Here is a 27584-nt window from a genome sequence, read left to right as displayed (position 1 = left end):
AGTGACTAGGAAACTCTGCAAGATCTGTTGTGAAATGAGAGTTGTGTGGTGTGGTTCTGGCTTGATAGCAAAACTCAGCTGAAGTTGCCAGAGCATTCTAGAATATGGTCTCGGAATAAACTTGCCTGGTTGACCAATGACAGCAAGTTGGGAGAAGTGTGGGGCTCTTGACAATATCTGCCACTAGGAGTGAATATGCTCAGAGAAGAAAAACAAACAAACAAACAAACATGACAACAGGTAAGAAACACAAAACAAAACAAAACCAGAAAACACTGATTTCAAGTTAGAAAGAGATCACTCAGTAATAACAATAAGCATAAGAACAAGTGGACCTTCTGCATTCTCAGAGTCTCTGTCATAGTATATTACCCTGAAGGAAAATCCTAGCACACCAGATTTCAAGTTGCTTTTTACCTGGTAGTCAGAGTCTTTGATGCTCCGGAATTGTTCAAAAAAGTGAAGAACCAATCACAAATTCCTGTCACCATGAATCACACCTCAACTTTGTTTATTTGAATTTTTCAGTCTGGCAAACATCTCCCTACTTCCATATATAAATCAACACAAAACAAGCACAAAAATAATAAATATAATAAGTATAAATAAATAAGTATTAAGTAACAAGAGATTTCTCTCTACATCGCTGTAAAGAGCCTTCTCAGTTTGCTTAGGCTTCATGGGTGTCAACCCCCTGTTGTTGACAGAGAACAAAATTTCACATCAGACTTGTTTGTTTTCTGGTGCTTCAGTCTTCCCAACACCTCTTATGTGTTACTCTCTGAGTCTTAGATCTAAGATGAAATAATTGGTTTGATGTCCCACTGTGACTTTTGCAGAAATATAATAAGGATAATTTAAAGAATTGTTAGTCTTTTAAAATATTGATTATTTGATAACAGATAATCATAAGGAACATTAACTATTGCTAACAAGTTTTTAGAGATAATTTCTAATTAAAACCTATTCTGGAGAATCAGTGTTTGTCTTTCAATTATTAAATAATATAAACAAATAACACCTATAATTTTTAACCTTACAAATACATAATATTATTTTAATAGAAATCTACTGTTTGCTCATATATAAACTAACAAACTTCCTATCTTGTCTTAGAACTTATATTATTGTTGCTTATAAAATTTAAAACATATACTTATATGTGAATTATTATTGTTCTTACAAATGTATTAAAAACAATTTGAAATTAATAATGAACATCATGTAGTAATATTCAAATTAACAATGTTAATATAATCTGACAATATCTTGCTGATATGTATGTAATTGAAATATCCAGCTGTTTTAAGCATAGTTTAGTTTATAATTCAGCATGCCCATAAGATTTGTTTCTTGTGATAACAAAAGGTTCTTACTGAAATTTCTATTCAAATATTGGCATAAAATTTTCTGATTAAAATCATCTATTGCTAGCAGTTTTGTTGATTATGTTGCTATTGTTGTTACAGTGATTTGCATTATGATAAAACTGCATGGAATAATAATATCTTTAAACAAATGAAGAGGGTTATCTTCAAATGAATATCTTCAATTTGGAGGTAAATAATAAAAGGAATTATATGATATTTTAATAATATGTTCATTTTAATAGTATTTACGGATAGTCTGCTTTTATCAGCAGATTGAAATGTGAACTTATCAATCCTCCAGTGTCTCACAAAGCTTGCATTCTAATGTAGGAAAATATTTTTAATTGAAATTTATCTATGTTTATTTTCAATTTTGAAGGTATATATTCTATTTTTTTTTAAAAAAAGTAAAGAATTCTCTTTTCTTGGAGTTTTAGCTAAATAAAGACGTAGACGGTTGTCATACTTATCTTTTTATGCCCACATACAAATAACTACAGTAGTTTTACTTACCACACCATATCTTTACAACAGACAACATAATAATTATTCTGAATAAACTTAACCATAAGACTAGTCAGGAAAATGTCAGTACAATGTAATTTATCACAGACACAATCCAAAGATGAATGTGTTATCCATAAAATAAAATTGAAAGGAATATATGCTGGTGTACTAGGCAAGTCTGCAATAGAAAATTAGGCTGTCCGGAAGACATGACTCAACACCTAAAGCAGTTGCTGCTCTTCCAGAAGACTGAGGTTTGGTTCCTAGCACTTAGGCTGGACCACTTAAAACTGCTTTTAACACCAATTGCTGGGGTTGGATATACTCTTCCAGTCTCTGTCGGCAGTCAAACACTATAGATTACCCATGTACAGACACACACATATACATAAATAAAAAGTAAATATAGAAATCTAGGATAAAGACTGAATAGGTTATTCAGCAGGTAAACATGCTTTTTACCCATGTAAATTTGACTCCTAGGGTCCACAGTGATCTTGTCTTTTAAATTCTATTTGTACCCATGGCATTGGAGGCATTGGCTCACCACACCACACACACACACACACACACACACACACACACACACACACACACACACACACACACGTAAGTAATGTAATTTAGAAAACAGTAAGCAAAGCCAAACATCATTCTGCAAAGTGGATTGGTATACATAAAAACTACGTACAACTGTGGAAATGGATTTAGAATCAAAACAGGGCGTTGGTTGGTAGATACAGGAGGGATTTTCAATACAATTTTTTGGAAAGTAATTATTGGGTTAGCTTGAACACACTAGAGACAGAAAATTAAATGGAAGGACCCCGGTGGTGAGGACTCTTCACTAAATAAAGAAGTTCTTCAGAAATCTTAAGCCATCTTAGAGGAAGACTTATCATTAAGGAAATAAAAAGTTTGGACTTTAAGAAACTTGTTATTAGAAATTCAAGGAAGGAGTTCTAATTCTCCACTGTGGCAAATTATCTGCCATCCCACCATGTGAGTACCTGGGATCTTACTCAGGTCTCCAGACTTGGCAGCAGGTCCTTTGACCATCATGCCAATATGGTTGTAGAATCTTAGCCATGCTGCCCTCTAGTGATGGGTACAGCCAATCTTGAAAGTGATGGTTCTAGATATTTATGTAAAGGAATTTCTGTGTAGTATATATTTCCATGATTTTTGACAGGAAAGAGAAAAAAAGTACACAATGGCTCTGGATGGCAGAAAGGGACTAATGACAAAATTAGATAATTTTTAAATTCTCAGTCCTTTTATATGTCAAGTAAACTAAAAGTCAGAAAGAGATACTGAAGATATTGCAGGGAAAACAGACAAACAGACATGTGACTAGATAATCCTTTCCTGAAACCACCAAAAGCAGACAGATTAAAGTCTGCACTTTCATCTGTGAAATCATTAATATTCTTCTTAGGTCTTCTTAACCAAAAATAAAAATAAAAAACAGTGGTATTGAGTTAATGTTTCTACTAAACAAGTTGTACATGGAGTTTGGCCTCAGCCAACACTGCAGAATCACCAAAGAGTAGAGGGAATATTTCAGGAAGAGATCAATATTCAGCTCTGGTGTAATGAAGTAAAACCAGAGAGACAAATAGAGTATATGTGGAGACACATTGTCAGATAGATGAAACGGGGCAGAAAGCGTGAGCTGAAGGGGGAATAATAGATAACCTCAGATCTCCAGCCCTCTCAGAGCTGATGAAACCAAGTTGCTGTAATTAGATACGACTCAGAACTACAAGATGATATAGGGTGTGGAAGAAATCCAGTGGGCTACATCCACGAGACAATGAAGATAATTTTGAGCCTTTTAAATTTTATTCATATATACACTGATGGTAATTATCTGGATACACTTTTTCAAGGCTGAGTATGTTTTAATATATTTTAAATATTTGTGGCAAATTCAAACTGCATTGAACAAGGGAAAAAGCATGGCAAAGTAATCGCAATTTAGAAACTAATGCCCTTTAAGAAGAAAGGTATTTCTATGTTTTTTTTTTTAAAAGAAGAATATAAGTATCTCTGTCTCTGTTCATTTTAGAAAACAAAGCAATGCACCAAATATGAATTCCAACATATAAGTAGCTGCATATATATGGTATAACACTAAAGGTACTCAACAGGGTGTATGTGTATATTAACTTCTTTATGAGTATATGCATGTACACATGCACATGTATTTGCAAGTCTCTGAGTGTAATGATAATTTTTAAAAGGGGCCATGAATTTGAGAGAGATACACGAGGACAAGGAAAGAATTAGAGGGAAGAAATGATATAAATACCCTGTACATATATAAACCCTTAAAATATGAAAATACAAGTAAGAAAATTTATACATGTATGCCAATGGAATTAGTAAAAATTTATAATTTGAACCTTATACAATATATAAACATATTAAATCAACACAATATATACCATATACTTGTAATTTCTGTATTAATTTAACAATACATTTGTGGCGGTTTGAATAAGAATAAGACCATAGCCTCATGTATCTAAATGCTTAGGAAATGGTAGTATTTGTGGATTTAGGTGTAGCCTTTTTAGAAGCTTCCATAGCCCAAACCAGGCCTAGGAGCTCTTACTCTTCCTGGTGCCTGTAGGTCTTCCTGATATAGATCTCTAACTAATATCTCTAGCACCATTTCTGCCTGTGTGACACCCTGCTTTCTGCCATGATGATAATGAAGTAAAATTCATCACAGCAGTTGAACACTGATAAAGACAACATTTTAAAACAAAATGCACATTTTGGTAATGTATTATAAAAATAAAGTTTTGTTTCCCTCTTATGGGAATATTTTTGCTACATTTTTGCTTGTTTCTTTAGCAATTTTCTGAGCTTAATCCTGTTGTACTTTGCTGCCCTGCTAATTTTAAATACACATGGCAGTAATTAAAGCTTACTAATCTTGTCATTTTAAGCCTTTGTATATACTGGTAACTGTAATGTCATTACAGAGTATTGTTCATCTACTATTAATCAAAGTTAATGTTTTAGTTAAAGTTTTGAGGTTCTCAATATTTGATTTAGATCTGGTACTGGGAAAATATATTTTTACATGTAGAGTTTATACCTGCTTTCTAAATTTCTCAAGGGATTCTCCCACTTTCTTTGAGTGTGTGGAGTCCTAGTTCAGATATGGAAGCATAGATATCATTAACCTCATTTCTTATGCAGGATTAGTCAGTCATGAATATTTCCAAGACCTAAATGAAATTATCTGAATAAGGTCAAATGAAAAATATGACAAAATAAACATTGGAGCATACAGATTAGATTACAAGCAAAATAAATTCTTATATTTAGAGAACGAATATTTGTGCATTACCTAGACCATATCTATATAAATATTGCAATGCATTTTTATTTCTTTAGATATTTACGTAAATATTTTGAAAGTTTTAAAATATGCATCAACATAAACAAGCCAATAGATGATAGTCAGTGAAATTGTGGTGTTTCATACAGGCATGAAATCATCTCAGTTCAATTTTAGAAATTATATTATTTAGTTTTATATTTTTCAAGAAATGAGCTTGGATGTTTTATAATAGAAAATAGGTCAATAGTTTTATAATCACTGTAGAACAAATACAATTTTTGAAGAAAATTATGAAAATATTAGTCAATGTGTAGTGCAGAAATCTAAGACAAATAAATGATCTAATAAAACAAAGTTAAATATTTATTATTTTCAAGGCATTATGCTAAAGAAGAGAGAGCAGTGTGAAAGGCCATAGATAATGAGGTACTTAATGCAGTCTATTGAAAAGGAGACTGCTCAGTCTGTACACATAATTTAGAGAAAATTTTAGATAACAAATTTAAGCATATGAAGAACTATTCTAATTTTGCTATGTACACTGTGCAGACTATTGAAATACTAATAATAAGTACTAACAATATAATTTTATAAATTGTGGACAGTTAAAAATGAAAAATATAATCTTCAATATCATTTTATAAATTATATTAAAGATAACAGATACTTTCATGTATTATGACAAAATATTTTCAAATGTCAGTATATAAAGACTGTAAAAGAATTTTAAAAGGAGTTTGATTGTTAATAGACATGATAGCTGTTTGTTTCTTTTACTATAATAGGTAATGAAGCATGAGGTTACATTGGTTCTACAAATGATAGTAAGTAACAGACTTGGCCAAAGTAAGTAGCCGTTAGATATATTGTATCATATCTCAGATTTCTTATGTCTTTACACACATTGTCAAATCTAGGTGAGACACTTTAAGTGGATATATTGAAAATACCATGTTTATATTTTATTTGGAGACTTAGGCCATTTTAATATAGACATCTCATATTAAAAAGGAGTCAGAAGCACTTTCTCTTGCCTTCCTGCCACTACTCTCTTCCCATTTTCTTCCCCCTCTCTCTCTACTTGTTCATGTCCAGTCTCTACTCTGTTCTTGTTCTTTTGTTCTTATTCTTTCTTGTTCTTGTTCTTGTTTTCGTTCTTCTTCTTCTTCTTCTTCTTCTTCTTCTTCTTCTTCTTCTTCTTCTTCTTCTTCTTCTTCTTCTTCTTCTTCTTCTTCTTCTTCTTCTTTCTTCTTCTCCTTCTCCTTCTCCTTCTTTCTCCTTCTTCTTCTTCTTCTTCTTCTTCTTCTTCTTCTTCTTCTTCTTCTTCTTCTTCTTCTTCTTCTTCCTCTTCCTCTTCATCATCATCTCATCATCATCATCTTGTTCTTCTTGTTCTTCTTCTTCTTCTTCTTCTTCTTCTTCTTCTTCTTCTTCTTCTTCTTCTTCTTCTTCTTCTTCTTCTTCTTCTTCTTCTTCTTCTTCTTCTTCTTCTTCTTCTTCTTGTTCTTCTTCTTCTTCTTCTTCTTCTTCTTGTTCTTCTTGTTCTTCTTGTTCTTCTTGTTCTTCTTGTTCTTCTTGTTCTTCTTGTTCTTGTTCTTGTTCTTGTTCTTGTTCTTGTTCTTCTTCTTCTTCTTCTTCTTCTTCTTCTTCTTCTTCTTCTTCTTCTTCTTCTTCTTCTTCTTCTTCTTCATCTTGATCTTCTTGTTCTTCTTGTTTCTCTTGTTCCTCTTGTTCTTGTTCTTCTTCTCTTTCTTCTTGTTCTTCTTCCTCCTCTTCCCTCCTCCTCCTCCTCCTCCTCCTCCTCCTCCTCCTTCTTTTTTGCTCCTTTCTCTGTCTTTCTCTACACCTGCTACCTTCTTAACGTCTCTCCCCATGCCAGGAATGAACTCTATCCTATACTAAATAAAAGTAGTCAGAAAATATAACTTCAGGCCTTTCTCTTAATATCTACTTACTGGTATATGTTAATAAAACACCCTCTCCCACTTCACTGGCTCATAATATTTACTACAAAGTTAAACAAGTTTTTACTCAGATAATGATAGGACATTGTGTTTTGTTTCAGTCAATGCAAATTTCTGAAAATAGGAACTGTAGGCTCCACCTTTTAAATAAAATATAAACGCTGTCTTTCATTGTAACATTAAAAATAATTGAATGATGTCATCCAGTTTCATTGTTGGAATAATATGCATTAGAATATGTAGAGAGAATATCTTATGTCTGAAAGGATGTGACACCTGTAAATAATAAATCTGATGACTTATGGCTTAGGCAGGAAATAGGATGAGGCGCATCTGGAAGGAAAAAGAATTCTGGGAGATTTGCATTGGAAGATGTGAGAAGACAGACTCGTGGTATGTGAGCATAGGTAATAAGCATAGGTAATAAGGTAGATTAAAATAAATGGGTTAATTGGAGATATGATCTAGTCAGAGAAGAGCCTACATATATTGCAAGGGAATTTGTAAGTACAGTGTGATTCTGAGTTTTATGTTTTTGGAGCAGAGAGCAGGGAGGAAAATCCTGGACCAAACTACTACAACAATACACTAAATCATAAGGAATGAGTTTTTAAAATGACAGATTTAACATCTGTCCTTTTGACACCAATATAGGCAATTGGGAGGATTTGTTTGCTGAAGTATGTATATACCTTTCTTTATAAACTGTTTCTTTCAGCACTGTCAAAATGCTTGCACCTAGATGTACACATGTATGTGTACTGAGCAGATTCAATGCTATTACATAAAATCTCTAATTCCTTGTCACTTTTACACACTTGTCAAAACAACCGCAAAAATATTTATTGGTTTGTCCGTGCTTTACCATTTTCTTTCTAGTTGACATTTACTAACTGGCTATTAGTCATTTGTTTTTATCACTAGAAAGGCCTCCAAATGCAATGTAATTTACCCTAGTCATTTTCCTCTGTGCTAAATTATTTTGAACTTATGAAACCCTTTTAGGTGAGTTTAGAGAGATAAAATACACCAGACAGAACTGTTTAATAATATTTCAGTTACATGATAAATCAGAGGGCTACAGCAAACAATGGACTGGTGGCACCAATTGACGTAAGAGGCAGAGCTAGTATGATGGAGCCCTTTGAAAAATCAAACAAATCTCATTCTGTTCAATTCATAAAAACAAGAGAAACCTGGTTTCTTAAATTCTATTGTTTGAAGCACCACAGCTTGTTTCCTTTAAGTTGTGATTGTTCTGTGAATTATGAACAATTATTGTGTTTTCAAATATATTGAATTCTCAGTTTGAAAATACAGCCGATGTAGTGTGTATTTATTGTTTTTGTTAATGCATAATGTACACCAATGAACCTCATCTGTGGTCCCCACCGCATTCACTGTTGACCTTATACAAGTCACATGACTTGTACTGCTAGCGTCACCAAACTCTTGTATGACAAGGGTTGAGCAAGTAAAGTTATACACTTACCTTTCTCAAAAGTGCTGTATTAAATTCATTTTTTTCCTTGGCACTTGTTCAAGCAGGAGGAGGATAATCAGACAATAGACCAAACCATCATTGAAGCAGAAGAATTACATAATTTTTCCTCCCCAAGGATGGACCATATATGGTTAATGTACAAATTGTGCTGGCTTTCTCTCCTTCCTCTACCCCTATGTGCACTATTAAGTGGCTACCATTATTATGCTAAATCATCAGGTCTACAGAAGTCAAGAGATCTCTCCCAAAAATCTAATTCCTTCTACTTATTCATTTTGAGAATTTACAGCAAAACATGGCGAACACATCTTTTCAACTGCAGCGTACTTTCTCTATCGATTCTTAAATTTCCTTAGACATTTATAAACATGTACCTCTTAGAAAAAAATGAAGTCTTTTAATAAAGAAACAAAACACATCGGCATTTTAATATCCTGAAGATCAATATAATGTGGACTATTAATGTATTGAAAGCTAACCTATTGAAAACATATATTGAAACAATATAAATCACATAAAAATTGACTCATTAAAAACTTTACATGTGCTTTGCTGTTTTTATATTCATTGTCTTGAACAACTAACACTGAAATCAACATTGAGGTATTAACATTAAATACAAAATATAAAGAAGACCTTTACTTATTAGCAGTTACTATCATCTTCTCCACATATCCAGTTCTAAATAACAATGAATCAACTTTGTATCTACATAGAATGCCTAGTTTTGGAAATTAAATATAAATGGAATAAAAAATATGATCACCCTGTAAGTGACTGCTTTTAATTTGCATAATATTTTAAGATGCATTTATGATTAAATACCTAATAGAGTGTTATTTCTTTTTTACAGTTTAGGGTGATTTATTTTATTTTGATTTTTTTATTTATTAATTTTACAACCCAATATCAGTCCTTCTACTCAAGTCCTCTCCCCATTCAGAAACCAACTCAAATTTGAGAACGTACCAGGGTTTCTGAATCCACTTGACCTCCCCAGTTTGTGTCTGGTGAAAGGTTCCACTTGCCCCACATGTATCCCATTTTTTCATTTGATTATTTGGATTGTCAGTGTCTAACTTCTTGAAGGCTTTATATATTTTGGATATTAGCCCTGTGTTTTATGTAGGACTTTTGAAGATCTTTTCCCAATCTGTAGGCTATTATTTTGTCCTATTGACAGTGTAATTTCACTTACAGAAGCTTTTTATTTCCTGAGGTCCCATTTATTAATTCTGAACTTATTGCCTAAGCCATTAGTCTTATATTCTGGATTTTGTCTTCTCTAAAGAGGAGTTCAAGGCTTTCCCAGTTTCCTGTCTATGAGATTTAGTGTATACAGTTTAATATTGAGGTCTCTCATTGATTTAGACTTGCATTCTTCTATATATAGGCATCCACCTAGACCAGCACCATTTGTTGAAGACATTCTCTCTTTTCCATTATATGGTTTGGGCTTCTTTGTCAAAAATCAATTGTCTATAGGTATATGGGTATATTTCTGGGTCTTTGATCTGATTCCATTGAACTGCCTGTCTGTATCTATACCAATATCATGAGGGTTTTATTAATATTGCTCTGTAGTAGAGGCTAAAGTCAGAGGTAGTGATACCTCCAGAAGATTTTTACTGTTCAGGATTATTTTAGCTATCTGGCTTGTTTCTGTTGTTGTTTTTCCATATGAAGCTTAATTGTTCTTTCAAGATCTGTGAAGAATTGCATCGAAATTTTGATGTGGACTGCTTTGAGTCTGTCTATTAATTTGGGTAAGATATCCATTTTCACTAAATAAATCCTACTGATCCATAAGCAAGAAAGATCTTTCCACCTTCTGAGATCTTCCACAATTTCTTTCTTCAGAGACTTGAAGTTCTTGTCACACAAGTCTTTCACTTGTTTGATTAGAGTTACAGCAAGTTAGTTTATATTATTAGTGGCTATTGTGAAGTGTACTCTTTTCCTAAATTTTTTCTCAGTCAGGTTATTGCTTGTATAAAGGAGTACTAATGATTTCTTTGAGTTAATTTTGTATGCATCCATTTTGATGAAGTTGTTTATCTGTAGAAGTTCTCTGGTAGAATTTTGGAGGTCACTTATACATACTATCATATTGTCTGTGAATATCTCCTTTGAATTCTTCCTTTCAAAGTTGTATTCCCTTGATCTCCTTTAGTAGTCTTGCTGCTCTATCTACCAAGTGTTATATTGAAGAAATAGGGAAAGAAGTAGGCAGCCATGTCTTGCCCCAGACTTTAGTGGAAATGCTTTACGGTTTCTTTCCATTTGATGTTGGCTATTGGCTTGTCATAATTGTTTTTATTGTATTTAGGTATGCTCTTTGTATTCCTTCTCTCTCCAAGATGTCTTCACAAAGCGGTATTGGATTTTGTCAAATGCTTTTTTTCTTTCACTTTTTAAAAGTAAGTTGATGGAGGTTTTGGTTTTTTTGGTTTTTGTTGTTGTTGTTGTTTGATTTTTGTTTTTTGTTTTGTTTTGTTTTGTTGTTTTGTATATTAAATCGCCTTGGGATAACCATACTTGATAATAGTGGATGATGTCTTTGATCTGTTCTCATGTACAGTTTACGAGTATTTTATTGAGTATTTTTGGACCAGCGTTCATAGGGGAAATTGCTCTAAAATTCTCTTTTTTGTTGAGTCTTTGTGTGGTTTAGGTATCAGGGTGATAGTGGTTTTATAGAATGAGCTTGGCAGTGGCCTTTTTTTCCATCTGTTGAATAGTTTGAGGAGTATTGGCATTAGCTCATTTTGGAAATCTGATAGAATTATGCACTAAAACTATGTGGCTCTTGGCTATTCTTGGTTGGAGGACTTTTAATGACTGCTTCTATTTTCTTAGGGGTTACAGGACTATTCATATAGTTCACTTGATCTTGATTTAGTTTTGATTATTGGTGTAAAATAATCCATTTTATTTATATTTTCCAATTTTGTGAAATACAGACTATTGAAGACAGACAAGATGAGTTTTCGAATTTCCTCAGTGTCTATTGTTATATGTCTCTTTTCAATTCTGATTTTGCTAAATTGGTTACTGTCTCTCTGTCTTTTAGTTATTTTGACTAAGGGGTTGTGTATCTTGTTGATTTTCCTAAGGAACTATTCCTTGGTTTTGTTGATTTTGTTCTCTTTCTTTTAAATTGATAGATTACAGTCCTTAATTTATTACTTGCCATCAACACCTCCTGAGTGTCTATTTCCTGCTCCTCCTCCTCCTCTCCCTCCTCTTCCGCCTCTGTTTCCTCTTCTTCCTCCTTTTTTATTGCATTCAGATGTACTTTTAAATTGTTAGTATGAGCACTTTCCAATTTCTTTATGAGAGTGCATGTCTCCTAGGACAATTTTCATAGTGTCTCACATGTTGGGATATGTGATAACCTCATTTTCACTGAATTCTTGATAGTCTTTGTTTTCTTTCTTACTTTCTTTCCTGACGGAGTAATCATTGAATAGAGAGTTGTTCTGTTTGCATGAATACGTAGTCTTGGGGTTGTTTTTGTTGTTGTTGAAATACAGCCTCATTCCATGGTGATCTGATAGGATGTATTGTTTTTTTTCAATCTTCCTATGTCTCTTGACGCTTGCTTTGTAACTGACTATATAGACAGTTTTGGACAAGATTCTGTGAGATTATGGGAAGGTCTTTTGTGTTTGGGTGAAATATCCTATAGATATCTCTTATACACATTTGAATCATTATCCTTGCAATTTTGTTATTTCTTAGTTTATTTTCTTTCTCAATGACCAATTTTAAGAGTGGGAGAAAAAAAAGGAGTGGGGTGTTGAGCTCTCCCATTATTAATGCATGGGGTTCAGTCTATGATTTAAGCTTCAGTAATTATTTTTATGAATGTGGGTTCCCATAACTGAGATTTTTTTGTTGGATTTTTTTGATGAACGTGAAGTGTCCTTCCCAGTCTAATTTGTTTACTTTTGATTGAAAACCCATTTTACTAGATATTAGAACAGCTACTCCAGGATAAATTTAACCCTTAATTCTTGGGAGACCTATTATACTTTCATTAACTTTTCCATTGATAAAGAATTTCTCTATGTCTGTAAGCTGCCAGTGTATCATAAAAATTGCTTGGTATATGTGTGTGAAGGAGGAAAATAAAAGTTATCAATATATAGTTCATACATGTATTCTTATATAATAATTGTGATTCTATCAAATAACTGTTGTTTTTAAGGAGCATTTAGAGATGGTCTCAGGAATGATTTTTTGATAGTATTATGTAGTTGCAATTTGGGGATTAATGAGTTTTAAAAGAAAAAGAAAGGAGAAATAAAGAAGGACAGGAAAACTAAAAGAAGTCACTCAGACATTATATTTTAATTCTGGCATATTGAAAATTTGTAATAAATCTTTATAAATAATTAAATTTTTAATAATTTTAAAGTACTTGAGAGAATATTAAATAACCCAATGAATGTAAAGTCTGACATCTAATACTTCAACCAAAGTTTAAACAGGGAATATAGTTTTTTAATTAAATGTTTTTGAGAAATTTATAGTTGAATACTATACCTAAGTAATATCAACTCCTCCTATTCTTTATTCCAGATCCTCTTGTGCCCCCCTACTATTTTCAAATTACTAACCTCTTTTCTTTAGATATTATTGCTATATTATAAATATGAAGAGACATTATACTGGTGGAGGTGGTAAGCCAAAATGAGATTTATCTTGAATTGTTATTATCCAAGAAATAATAAATTTCTGAGATGACAAGCTCCCAATAACCTTTTATATGAAATATTAACTTTAGTTATAATCTAGATTTAGGTGTTAACCTTTATAAATTATAAAGAAAATCTCAACCTTATAATTAAGGGCATTCCCTACCATACTTGCATTTACTACTCTACGTGCTGAATTTGTGATTTCTATTCATAGATTATTTTTTTGAGCTCAAGTTCTCTTCTTTCAACTATGTTGACTTTAATCATGATTGATTTCCAGAGGCACAGAACATGTCACAGTATGTGATCAATCTTGACATTAGAAGCTTTTCTAACAGCAGAAACATATGACAAAGTTTCCCCATAATGGCAGTCAAGTCAGGTAACTGTTACATAAGCTTTAACATTTTACATAGGCCTTAACAGGAATACTGAAAAATGAACTCAAATCTTATGTAAAAGTAATAAGTGCTCTTAACTCTTAAGCCTTTACTCTAACAAATATTCTCTTAACACTATCTTCAATTTTGGGATTGGGTATTTCAATTGTCATTTGAATCTTAAGACTATATTCCACCTATTCATAACAACAATATATTAAATAATATGTCCATATGTGCATGTAAAAGTAATTTTTTTATTCTCCAGATAAAATTGTTGTCACAGAGGCCTATGACTGAATAAGCCCACCCTTTCTAGCTCTTTCTGCACTTTGCCTGCCTGGTTCATTTCAGCTGCACTGGCTCACTCCATCCTAACTGGTTCAAACCGATTCTCTTGTCTTCTGGCTGAGTTTCTGTGCTTGGCCTCAAACTAACTTCCTCAATCTATTCTAACCTTCAGGTGCCTGCTCATTCTCCGGCTAGTTCTGTCTTTACCTGAAGTCTGTCTCCGTAAAACTGTTCAACTGAAACTGCTCACCACCACCATTCTACTCTCTGAAATTTCCTCTCTTTCTTGTGTTCTTGTGGGTGGTAGACATATTCATTCTAACTGAAAAATTCTGTCAAATCTTTCTCTGGTTGTCACTTTGTCTTCTCTCAGACATCATCACTTTCAAACAAGTCTGTTTCCTTCTACAAACTAACCTTTCATACATTGTTTTAGATTAAAGATGTGTAGTAAGGTGTGTCTGAATTCCTTCCAGAGGGGTTAAAGTTATAGCACGTGGGCATTCCAGCCAGATCACACATGCATACAATGTCTTTGCATATGATCACTTTCCACAGCAGCCTTGCAGTGGATTAGAATTCTTCTCATATGCATGTATAAACTATAAAAACAGTACAGTAGAGATAGCAATATTTTGAAATGTGAAGGCTGGAAATAATGAATATTTTTCTTTTTTATAATATGTATGATTTATGGTTCAATTCTGTGTACTCATAAGATGTCTCACAGCCTCCTGTAACTACAGTTCCAGGGGAATCAGATTCCCTTTTTCCCTTTTCTGACCTCCAAGCGTACCAGGCACACACACACACACACACACACACACACACACACACACACACACACACACGTACACAGGGATACATACAGACAAAACACCCATACATATAAAATAATTTAATCTTGTGGAAAAAAAGAAATAAAGCAAAAAAAGTAAAAAGTAAAGTAAAAAATAAAGAAAGTAAAAAATATAGTTAAACACATTTTAACTATACTTCCCTTTCCACACCTTCTTCCAGGACAATCCTCACTTGCTTAGCTATGAGAACAATTTATTAGCAACTCAATGACTGTAATCACAACATTCCTTAAGTCTATCCTATGATCAGGTTCTCTAACTTTTCAATTATTTTTTTCTGTAATGGATGACATACACTGAGTCCTTTAGGAATGTAAAAGAGGCATCAGTTTTTTGCCACTCCATCATCCCATCTCCTAATTAATTCTAAGATGTATCACCATATGAGGAGGGCAGGAGCTTTAGCTTCGCTCAAGACCTTTTCTAAATGATAAATTTTACTGTTCTTTGACCTACGTTTCCAATGTTTCCATCACCTGCCAAATATATCCATTAAAATTATGTATTTAGAAAGTAGAAAGTGAACTGTAAGTCCATGTACAGCTCGTTAGCCATATGTCTGAGACAGGATTCCATTTATTAGTTTGTCCAATATACTCCATTACAAAAAATTATAGGATAGTAATATTTGCCAAAGTATAAATGGCAGTTTATATTCCTTGTCCAATCCTTCTATAAAAAGTGTTTAACTTTCCCAAATTATAGGTGATACAGTGAATGTCAGTGGTTTACTTTGATAAGAAATCATGACACTCCAGATGTTATCTGGGCTAGGAGGATAGATGGCTCAGAAGTTAAGAGCACTTGTTTTTGCAGAGGACCCCTAACTGTTCCCCAGAACTTACATGGTGATTCACAACTACTTGTAATTCTACTTCTGGGGGTTGATGCCATCTTCTGACCTCTCTGGGAATATATACTCAGGCAAACAGTAGTACACATGAATACTATAATCTATAAATGCTTTAATATATTTCCTCACATTATTGTGTGTGTGTGTGTGTGTGTTGCATGTGTATGTAAGTGTATATCTGTATGATATGAAAGTCACAGAATAAACTGCAGAAGTCAGTTCTCACCTTCCACATCAGGCTGGCCATTGAAGTCATGTAATATTTCTTGCAGCCAAGTGCCTTCAGCAGCTGAGCCATTTTGTCTGCTTATAGACCATGAACTTCTTACCACATAAACTCATCTGTACTTTGTGATAATCCTACTGTCTCTTTGATGTAAGTTTAAGAATTGGTTTGGTTTGAACCACTATGCAAGTAATGAGTACGTGTTATTTCAAAGCTACATGAACTCTCTGGTCATACACCTTTAATTTATGTTCTTGTGTAAACTGAGAGATAATTCTGCTCTGTGTCTTCTGCCTTGCTTCAGGAAGCTCATCTCAACAACAAGAGGTCCTACAAATACATCCTTATTTAACATCTATCATTAATGTGTTGACAAGTGAGGTTCTTGGGAATGCATAATCTGCACAGACAAAGGCGCTGAATTCTTCATAGAAAAGGGGTACATTACCCTTTAGCGGAAAACATTGGATTTCTTTTGCAGAGCTATGAGCCTCGAAGTATGATGGAACATCAGTTTTTTAAGGAATTGATTCAGATACCCATACAAATACAGAAGAAGAGACATGGAAGACATTATTTATTTCTTAGCTCATTACATTTTTACTAAGGCTGATGAACCATGAAAACAGCAGTAATTGCAATATTGGTAAAATATTTGAGACTCATTCACAAATATGTCTCTCTACATCCTGTTTAGCAAATGAATGATCAAGACTAAAACTTTCAATTTTCTTTTTTTTTTCTTTTTTTTTTTTTTTTTTTTTTTTTGGTGCTGGGGCCCGAACCCAGGGCCTTGCGCTTGCTAGGCAAGCGCTCTACCCTTGAGCTAAATCCCCAACCCTTCAATTTTCTTACCTCCATAATTAGCACTGAGATAGTGACATTCCTTATACCAAATATGGATTCTTAAGGCCTATTTTATGCCACAGACCAAATAACCATGTCTTTTATTTATAAAATTAGTATTCATGACATACCTCTCATCACGAAATACTTTTTATCCTTTTCAGAAAAACTCCCTAAAGCATTCTCATTATTTTTCGTTACACTCTTTGTTTCAAAGATTTCATTTAGTTTACATTAAAACAATTCAATTACAACCAGTGGATACTTGCCCACTGTTATTTTTTTGTTTGTTTCCTTTTAATTTCCCCTGTAGTTTGTGTGTTTAAACAATTTTCCTTCAGCATTACCTGATGATTAACATACTTATGTTAACTAAATTGTTTTTAGAGGCATTTGAACCTCATTCACACAATTGCCTTTGGACGAGGAAAGAAGAAAAGATTGGAAAACTCAATCCAAATTAATGGGATTTTTCTATTCTCCCTCTGAATGTCACTCACTGTGTAAACACAGACATTGTCAGCTGAAGCAGCAAAGGAAGAGCATCAGTAAAGTGCTATTCCCTGCTGAGCACATTCTTAGAAACACTGAAAGTCTTGAAAGAAAAATGAAAGGAGTCGACTTTGAAATAAGCATGATGTTTCATGCTGAGGCAAATCACACTCACAGGGTAAGTGAACATTGGAAAATGGAATTGCGAACCAGAAACAAGAAGCAATTCTGAGCTGGCCAGAGGTTTTGTCTACAAAGGAGTAAAAACAGAGTTTTAGCATTTGGATGAACTTAAGCAAACACAACAGCCAAACCATCTTTAATGTTGTATACATGACTTCTTTAAAAAGCACTAAATGAGCCTGTTTTCACTGCGTTGACAAATGCTCACCCGGAAAATGTTAGTGCCAAAGTGTAACCGTTGCAAACTTAATTTGATGGAACAGATGTGAATATTTTGAAAGCCATTTTAGTGAAAACTGGTTCGAGCAAGCTGCCTCTTAACTTCTCTAACTTCTTCTTTCTAAAGTTGTGTCAAACCAAATGGATTTGCTATAAAAGCCTGTAATTTCAATCCCTTTTGGATACTTTTGTTCATGTTTTCTCTTTATTTTATATATTTAAGTGATAGCAGTTTTATAGAATAGCAACATCACAGAACTGGTGGAACTTGAAATACATAGGGCAACTATGTACCCAATATGAGGGATGAAAGATAAGTGTTTCTTAATAACTTTAAAACCGAAAAACATAAAGATTTTGAACTGGATTGAGGTTGAAAACCAATGTAAATAGTAACATTTGTCTTCATAAAGTTTACTATTGGTAATCAAGGTGATATTAGCACATTATAGTATGAGACAAAGAAGCTAATAAACTTTGAAAACGTTCAAAGTGTTTTCTATGACAATAAATCTGTGGTATATTAATTTTAATATGTGATTTTAAAAATGAATTATGATAATCTTTCATTGAATTAAATTGAGAAATATTCAACCTATGCCAAGGAAAAAGCAAAAATAAAAATTGTGAAAGGCAAAATATAATCATGGCTCATAGTCAAGTAGAGTACTTTGTTCTCCAGTAATAATGTAGATGCTATTTTTAGCTATTTGAAAATAAAATGACCAATCATAAGGTAAAAATATTCTTCTGCTACTAAAAGTGCATAAAAATATGAATCATTGTTAGGATGCTACTGAGATTCCACCAACATTATTAAATTCAATCACCATAAACTGAAACAGTATACCTTGTAAAGGAAACAGCTGGTTACTCTGTTATTTTCTGAAAATTGGGGTCTGCTTATTATTCTTTTCTTTATATAACAATGTGTGACATTTTATTTTCTTTTTTAAATTTTTTATTAGATATATTTCTTTACTTACATTTCAAACGTTATTCCCCTTCCCGGTTTCCTATCCATAAGCCCCCTATCCCCTCCATCTCCCCCATAGGGGTATTCCCCCATACATCCCCCTTACTGCTCTCCCATATTCCCCTGCAATGGGGGTCCAACCTTGGCAGGACCAAGGGCTTCCCCTTCCACTGGTGCCCCAACAAGGCTATTTGCTTATTATTTTAACCTTGTGGAATTGATAGTAATTTTGGAAAGTATGAAATTAAAGGTTCATATTGTTTTTAAAATAGGTACTATGAAATGACATAGTTTGAGGCGTTCTAAATACTATATAATGCTCCATGGATGGTTATGAATATATGCTATATTAATATATATGAATATATGCTATATTCAAATTATAAATCATTTGAAAGTCAGTGAGGGAAACAAGAAACCAAGTTGTAGAGATCAGCTTTTCTAAAAATAAAATTCAGTGAACGAAATAAATGTTATAGAGCATAAAGATATACCAAACACAAGCATGGCAGATATAAAGAGGAACAGATGGGCTACCACAGACCTAAATATACTGTGCCTAAAAGGCAGAGGGTAGGAATTCTGGAAGTATAGAAGATAAGGCGGTTAGTAGGAGAGTCTTTGGAGTTGTAATTCATGCTCTCAAGCATGATTTTCCACATATAACCTGCCTGTTATTGGTAGTTGATTTATAACCTTCAAGTATCAGCTCCCATGTTTGAAATAAAAGTAATGGTAATTTGCAATTCATTGAAATGTTGTAATAGTTAAATAAGATTTATACTGTGGCGTGCTTTTACCACTGTTTAGGGTTTAGGAATGTGCGTGTTAGCTTAATTACTCAGGATTCTATAATAAGTGCTTAAATACAATATATTTGTGGAGATAAATCATCATTTAATGACTGCAGGACAGGTTCTACTACATAATGTAAAAAGTAATTGAGGAACTATCAAATTTAACTTCTCATAACTTCAAAATTACAAAAATTCTTACAAGTCTTTTAAAATTATTTATTATGGAAATACCTTTGAAAAAACACAAATTTGTATCTTGATTTGGATTTTTATCGTTGCACTCTCTCTAGAGTCCTGAAATCCAACAGTGTCATGAACAAAATTGCTGCTAAATCAGCAACTTCAGAACCACCAATAAGGATGGATGTGTTTGCAGTGGCTCTAACTGTGCTGTCATCACCTTTTCCCTTACACCAAACCAATTCTGCTTTCTTACTTTCATGTTTATAGTCATGTGTGTGTGTGTGTGTGTGTGTGTGTGTATGTGTGTGTGTGTGTGTCATTTAAGTAAAGTTGACAGTATGCACATATGAAGGTATTTACTTGGGCAAGGACAACTTAGCACCATTGAAGAATATGATTTCTCCACTTCCAAAAGAGAAACAATTACATGCCAATAGCATATTTCTTTAAGGTGGGGTCTCTGTGTAGCAGAAATTTCATGGGGAGATATGGGACACACACACACACACACACACGTACTCAGTCTGGCAAAAGAACCATTAACCTATAAAACTAATGGTTGCAGCAAAGTCTAATTGGTAAATCAATATCTTTTTATTGGTGTTTCTAAGGAGATTTGGGTGAGGGGTTGCTTACAGAAGCAAGGATGACTGAAAATGTAGCTGCATTTCAGAAAAACCCACCCAAACACAGGCGATGTCTCACCAAGCCTTCAATCCCAGCAAGGATGACTGAAAATGTAGCTGCATTTCAGAAAAACCCACCACAGGAAGAAGCTCCTGTACAAACCCATTCTTGATGGAATAATGACGCGCAAGACACCGCCATACCTAAGGCTTTTTTTAGAAGGGTTTAACTCACCAAGAACTGTTCTTCTGACATAGGTGGAATCCTCTATCAGGGTAAGGGAAATGTCTTTCTTGAATGACATTGCTGCCCTTTTTTCCTGCTTGCAGAAGGAAGCCTTCAATCCAAAGCCTTCAATCCCAAAGGGGAAGCCTTTGCTCAACTGGAATTTAACTTCGATAGATTCTAGAACTCTTCTGGCTTTGGCTTGGTTGTTCAGCATCTCCTCCATGAGCAGTGTTTACTGACAGTATAAAGCTATGGAGAGCCCTTCCGTAATCTTGCTAATGTCCACTTCTTCAGACATGGTGAAACTTCACTCGCCTAAGAAATCTCCTGGGCCTCATTCGCCCTAGAAAGTTTCAATTTGGAAGAAGCTCCTGTACAAACCCATTCTTGATGGAATAATGACGGTTTCTGCTACAGGTAGCCATCGTTACTGTGAGCTATGCGTGCAATAGACACGTCATACCCAAGGTATTTTTAGAAGGGCTTGGCGAAGTCAATCTCCACTCTGTTAAGGAACTGTTCTTCTGACATAGGTGGAATCCTCTATCAGGGTAAGGAAATGTCTTTCTTGAATGACATTGCTGCCCTTTTTTCCTGCTTGCAGAAGGAAGCCTTAAAATTAGTCAGAATAAAGAACTATCAGTTTCTTCACGTTCAAAGATAAAAAATATGTTCAATTTCCTGTGTTTCCTAAAATATGCCTAAATTATTCAACATTCTTTTTGAAAAGAATTTTATTGTGAATATTCCTTTCAAAATAGTGACTCTAATTTCAAGTTACTGAATTGTTATTGTCCCATTAAAGCAATTGCAGATTTAAACATTTTGGCTGATAATTTTATTCATTCTATTTTTTTTTATTTTATTGGATATTTTATTTATTTACACTTCAAATGTTATCTATCCACTTTCTTGCCTTCCCCTCTGGCAATACCCTAGACCATTCTCCCTCCCCCTGCATATATGAAGATGCTTCCTCACTCTCTCATCCACTCCCTCCCTCCTCCCTGTCCTGGCATTCCCCTACACCTGGGCATCGAGCCTTCAGAGGACCAAGGGCCTCTCCTCCCATTGATGCCGGCAAGCCCAAAATTTTCAGTGGTCACTCTAACAGTTGGGACTTATTGTTGAGCTCGCTCTAAGTTCAGTCAAATAACAACAGTGGGATCAAAAAGCACAGACACATGGCTTCAAAAGTCAAGAATTAGACACAATTGAAGATTTAATAAGTAGGGAAGTGTAAAGTAAAACATACAGAACATTCTTTTTAGGTTTCCTGAAAAAAATCAAACAAACAAAAAAAGGATGCTGTTCATACAGAATATGATACAGCAAATGAGCCCATTTACATGAAACGTTCAGAAAAGCAAACTGGTGATTATCTGGGTTAAGAGATATGAATGACTCTATGGGAAGTTTGTGGGTGAGTCACTAAGCAAAATCTAGAAATGTACTGTAACCTTTAATAAAAATAGTCGATTTTTACAGACCACATTTTATTGCTTCCAGAGGCTTTTCCTAGAAGTATATGGTTCTGAATGTAATGCTTTCTTCAGATTGTAATAAAGCTGCGGGGCCAAAAGTCACTAAGAGAAATACAGGTAGCTTTGGAGGAGAGGTGATAACTTGTTATCAAGGAAATCCTAACAGTTTCACATGAAACTAGGGTATTGAATCCAGTCGCCATATATTACAGACTCAAATCACATGCCAGTCTAAAATCTAGACAGTTGTTCCCATGACAGAAATGAGTGAATTTGCATTACAAGAATTTGGTTACTTCTTATATACTTGTTAAGCAAACACTTAGGCATAATAGCTTTATCACAAATTATTTTTATAGTAATGTCAAGAATTGCTTGCAACAAATCTAAGTGTCTCGACTCTGTGTCATTTCTAATCCATTTTTAAAGATAAAATGAAAACAGTAATTCTGATTTTAATCGAAAAATTGAAATAAGACAACTACAAAAATGGAAGGAGGGCTTCATGCACTATCTCTGATTCACAAGATTCAATTCCCAAATACCTTTTTAAATGGAGGATTAAACTCAGCCACCTCACTAATTTGCTCACAAAGCACTGCTAACCAAACTCAGTGGAACCTGAGGTGGCAGAATGAGGCAGATGAGAACCACCAGCTAATTTCAAAAGGCCTCTAGGTAAAAGGTTTTACACCTCCTCTGTTCAGGTGTAAAGGGTGCTTCTCTGCATGAGACAGGAAGGGGAACAGGGTTGAGGTGACTCTGGCATGCCCCATAAGGGAATATGAAGAAAAAATCAATAAGGGCAAAAAAGCATTTCTTATTTTAAAAGATAATTTTCTTCATGTATGAGAAGTTTTACATCCAGGTTATCTTTATGAATGGTCCATAGCTTGCTCTAACCAACAATTACCTTTTTTAAAATTTTTATTAGATATATTTCTTTACTTACATTTCAATGGTTATTCCCCTTCCTGGTTTCCTGTCCATAAGCCCCCATTCCCTCCCCTCCCCATCCCCCATACGGGTATTCCCCCTATACATCCCTAACTTTTTTTTTTTATCTTTATTAACTTGAGTATTTCTTATTTATATTTCTATTGTTATTCCCTTTCCTGGTTTCCAGGCTAACATACCCCTAATCCCTCCAACTCCCCTTCTATATATGGGTGTTTCCCTCCCATCCTCCCCCATTGCCACCCCTCCCCCCAATAATCCCATTCACTAGGTGTTCACTCTTGGCAGGACTAAGGGCTTCCCCTTCCACTGGTGCTCTTACTAGGCTATTCATTGCTACCTATGCAGTTGGAGCCCAGGGTCAGTCCATGTATAGTCTTTGGGTAGTGGCTTAGTCCCTGGAAGCTCTGGTTGGTTGGCATTGTTGTTCATATGGGGTCTCGAGCCCCTTCAAGCTCTTCCAGTCCTTTCTCTGATTCCTTCAACGCATCTCTAACTTTTGATGCTAAATAAAAACATGAAGTGATTTTTGTGTGTGTGTGTGTGTGATTGGTTTTGGTGAGTATTGTGTAGCTCTAATATCATCCTCCCAGAATTTTCCACTCTCTGGTATCCACTGTCCTTTCCCCTCTTCTACAAAGCTGATTGGCAGCTTTCCAGAAATAATTGACAACATGTTAAATTCATCTTATTTCACTTAATATAGTAATGGTCCACGCCCATTCATTTTGCTGCAGATTTTAGGTGATCCCACTTTTTATTACTTAATAGAATTTAATTGTATGAATCTATCCTGTTTTTATTTATCCATTGACCATTGAACAGAATCCGAATCCATTTTTATATTTTGTCTAATATGAAGAATATTATCTTAACAAAAGTTGGCAACTGTCTTTGTAATGTAAGCATTTCATCATAATTGGGTTAGTTGGGGGTTTCCTCATATAGCCTCTGGTTTGTTTGGAACTCACAAAGACCCAGCCAATGGTTTTCATTGATCATATTATAGGCATGCATTGTGCTTGGCTTTTGGGGGTTTTGTTTGTTTGATTTTAATCTCGGTGTTTGTTATTTTTCCAATACCTGTAGCAAAATTCCTGGACAAAAATGACTGAAGGAATGAAGATTTTATTTTGGGCTCACAATTTGAGGAAGTTGCTGTCTGTCATAGCTAAGAAATCATAGCAGCAGTTGGCTGCTCACGTTACATTCATAGTCAGGAAGCAGAGGTATTAGTTCCTGAATGGTGCAGTCCATCCATATTTTGGTGAATTTTTAACATGATAAAGCAAACATAAAAAGACTTTTTTAAGTGTGAACAGAGGATAAAGTCCTAGGTAATTATCCATCCTGTAAAATTGACGTAGTTCAACATCACAGCCTCTGTTTTCCATAATCGCTATTACGGTTACTTCAAGCAGCAATAAATGAGTCCCTGCCCCTCTGTCTCTTTCTAGATTGCCTTACCATGTAAATATATTATTTTTGCCAGTAGTCATTTTGATTCTGGTAAGAAGATATTACATTTTGGTATTGCCTTGACTTGCATTTCTTTGAATAAAAGTGAAGTTTAGAAATTTTATATGTCTACTGGACATTTATGTCTTCTTTTAAAACTGGTCTATTTTCTTTCCTCTTTTTTCAAGATTTATTTATTCATCCTGTGTAAGTACACGGTAGCTGTCTTGAGACACACCAGAAAAGGGCATTGGATCTCATCACAGGTGGTTGTGAGCCATCATGTGGTTGCTGGGATTTGATCTCAGGAACTTTGGAAGAACAGTCAGTGCTCTTAACCACTGAGCCATCTTTCCAGCCCTATTTCCTTTCTTAAACCATTTCACTTTTCTATTTTTTTATTATGATAATGTAATTGTGTAAATTTTCCATTTTTTTCTTCCTCTAATCCCTCCCATGTACCTTTCCCTTAGTTACATTAATAATTTTATCTTATTTTTAATTAGTAAACCAAGTATATACATATGTAATATTATATATATATATATATATAATATGTGCGTGTTTATTCACATATATGTTTTATTTTTTTCACCAGTGTTTTACACTGATATTCTACGCACTTTGGTCTGTAGTATTATTAATGGCATTTTCTTTTGCAGTAAATTTCTTATTTGTATATAAAAGTTATATTCTGTGTGTTCAAAATACATGTACTTTCAAAAGCAAAATATTTCAAATGTTCAAAATGGCAAAGTACAAAATAAATATTCTTACTACTCTTTGCTCAATAATTAAAACTTCATTATAAAGAATATACAAATAAAAAATACTATGCAGCTAAAACAACCAGATCCAAAGTCCATATGTTTCATTGAACTCTTGTAGTTATACAGACTTTGTTTTTGTGTTATTGTTTGTTTAGTTTTTTTCATATGTAACCTCTGGACTCTTAATATATCTACAACTATTATAATACCTACAAGTTGTTATGCTGTAGGATTATTATTTGCAAAACAAGTAATATTTTGCTTACGTAGTTTCAAATTAGTGACCAAACATGCAAACATGTTTTTCCCATCTAAAGATTACCCTAAACGACCACAATTTTATATGCAAAAATAACTAAATTCAGAAAACAAAATTTTAAAGTACTTCTCTACTTAAAATAAAAGATGACAAATCAGAGTATTTAAGGCAGTGCATAGATTAAATGGTTGAAAACTTAGTTAATTATTGCTCTAATTTTCCAACCACATAAAATAATTCACTATTTTCTTATGGGTCTGCCATGTATATCGACAACAGTCTTCCTTTTCCTATCATTCCCTTACCTTCATACTGACAATCCTTTAAAAATGTAACATTTTCATATCTCAGTAATGTTTTCCAAGAATATTATTTCATCATATGTTGTTTTCTTCTGGTTTCTCAGCATGGGTTAAAAGAGCTCATGGTCATGTGCTATGCGACTTTTACAAGTTAAAAGTACAGATAATTTGATTGTTTTCCCAGAGAAGTGGGCAGGCAGCCAAGCCTCACCACTAAAATTAGTCTCCAATTTAGTGTTTGATGTCATTTCACAAGGACTAGAATGAAAAATGAGACATTGGACATGTTAACTCTGAGGAAAATTATCACTTCACCTTGTATAGGGCGTCTTTATGGAATGAAATCAGAGGAGATAAATCATCTTGCCCTGTGACAGAATTGCCTGTCAATGTGGAAAGATGTCCTCCCATGAGAGGGCAGGCACTGTCTGAGTTTCCCTCTGGTTATGACTAGATATATTTTATGTTGGAAAATAATGATAGAAAATTTAAAATAGAAATGATATATGCAGAACACACTTCTCGAGTCAATTTTTTCCAAATGTCATTTTAAAGTGTGTATATAAATATGACAAACATACATTTGTGAACTGAATCTAACCTTGAGATGGTCACTGAAAGGGAGATAGTGACCACATAGTGCTTAACATGAGCAGGCACTGTGTACTCCCGTATGAGCAATACAACAATATATTTATATATTTAAGTGGATAATGAACAGTTTGCCCTCCCCAGTATTGATTAATACAGTAGACAATCGATATTTTAAAATGTGATATTATTTTTTAATAATTTCCTATAAATACTATATTTGCATCAAAGCACAATAAACACAATCAGCAAAATGGAACACATACTTAATTTGATTTTTTTAATACTGTACAAGAAAGGCATATGGAACAAAACAGTAGCATAGTTTGAAAAACTACACATGTGGTTGTGTAGAATTAGTAACCACAGAGTTATTATTACTATAGTATTATCCCACACCATTGAATCTTGGTTAAAGTTTTAAGTACAATTTGTAGCAACACTTTAAGGAATAGAGATGTTTTAATGCACATGATTATACATGTTTGAAAAATAATCAGAATAAAATTTTACAATGGATTTTTTGTGGCTTAAAATACAGCTTTTGATAATAGCATAATATATGTTAGAGTAAGGTTGTATTTCAAATATGTTTTAAAATCATCAAAGTCTAAAACCTGCTGGCTGTTTCCAAAGTACCTCTTTAATGATAGGAATGGTAAATTTGTTAGACACTTTAAACATTTATTTTCTATGCTAACAGAGTTAAAATTTACAAGTTGCTAAATAACTCCAAATTATAGTAGATAGGATAAATTTAAAATAATGGAAATTTCTGGAAACTAAGAATTTGAAGTTAAAGCTATGCTGTGAAATTTACATTGTTTACCTGCTCTAGAATGTTTTTAGATCTATTTCAAGAACTCAGAAATCAATTGGTGGTCAGCATGTAGAAGAATGCAAATTGATACATTTATTTATTTATTTATTTATTTATTTATTTATTTATTATCTTCCCCTGCTTCTGTGAGGATGCTTCTCCCCCCACCCACCCAACTCCCAGCTCAAAATTATGGCATTTCCCTTCACTGGGGAATGGAGCCTACTCAGGACCCAGGGCTTCTTCGCCTATTGATGCCAGACAACGCCATCCTCTGCTACATATTCAGCTGGAGCCATGGGTAATAGTTGGTTGGTGGTTTAGTCCCAGAGAGCTTTGGGGAGGTCTGCTTGGTTGTTATTGTTGTTCT

Source organism: Rattus rattus, chromosome 10, assembly GCF_011064425.1.
Source record: "Rattus rattus isolate New Zealand chromosome 10, Rrattus_CSIRO_v1, whole genome shotgun sequence".
NCBI lineage: Eukaryota > Metazoa > Chordata > Mammalia > Rodentia > Muridae > Rattus > Rattus rattus.
Note: the sequence above shows the minus strand (reverse complement) of the source record.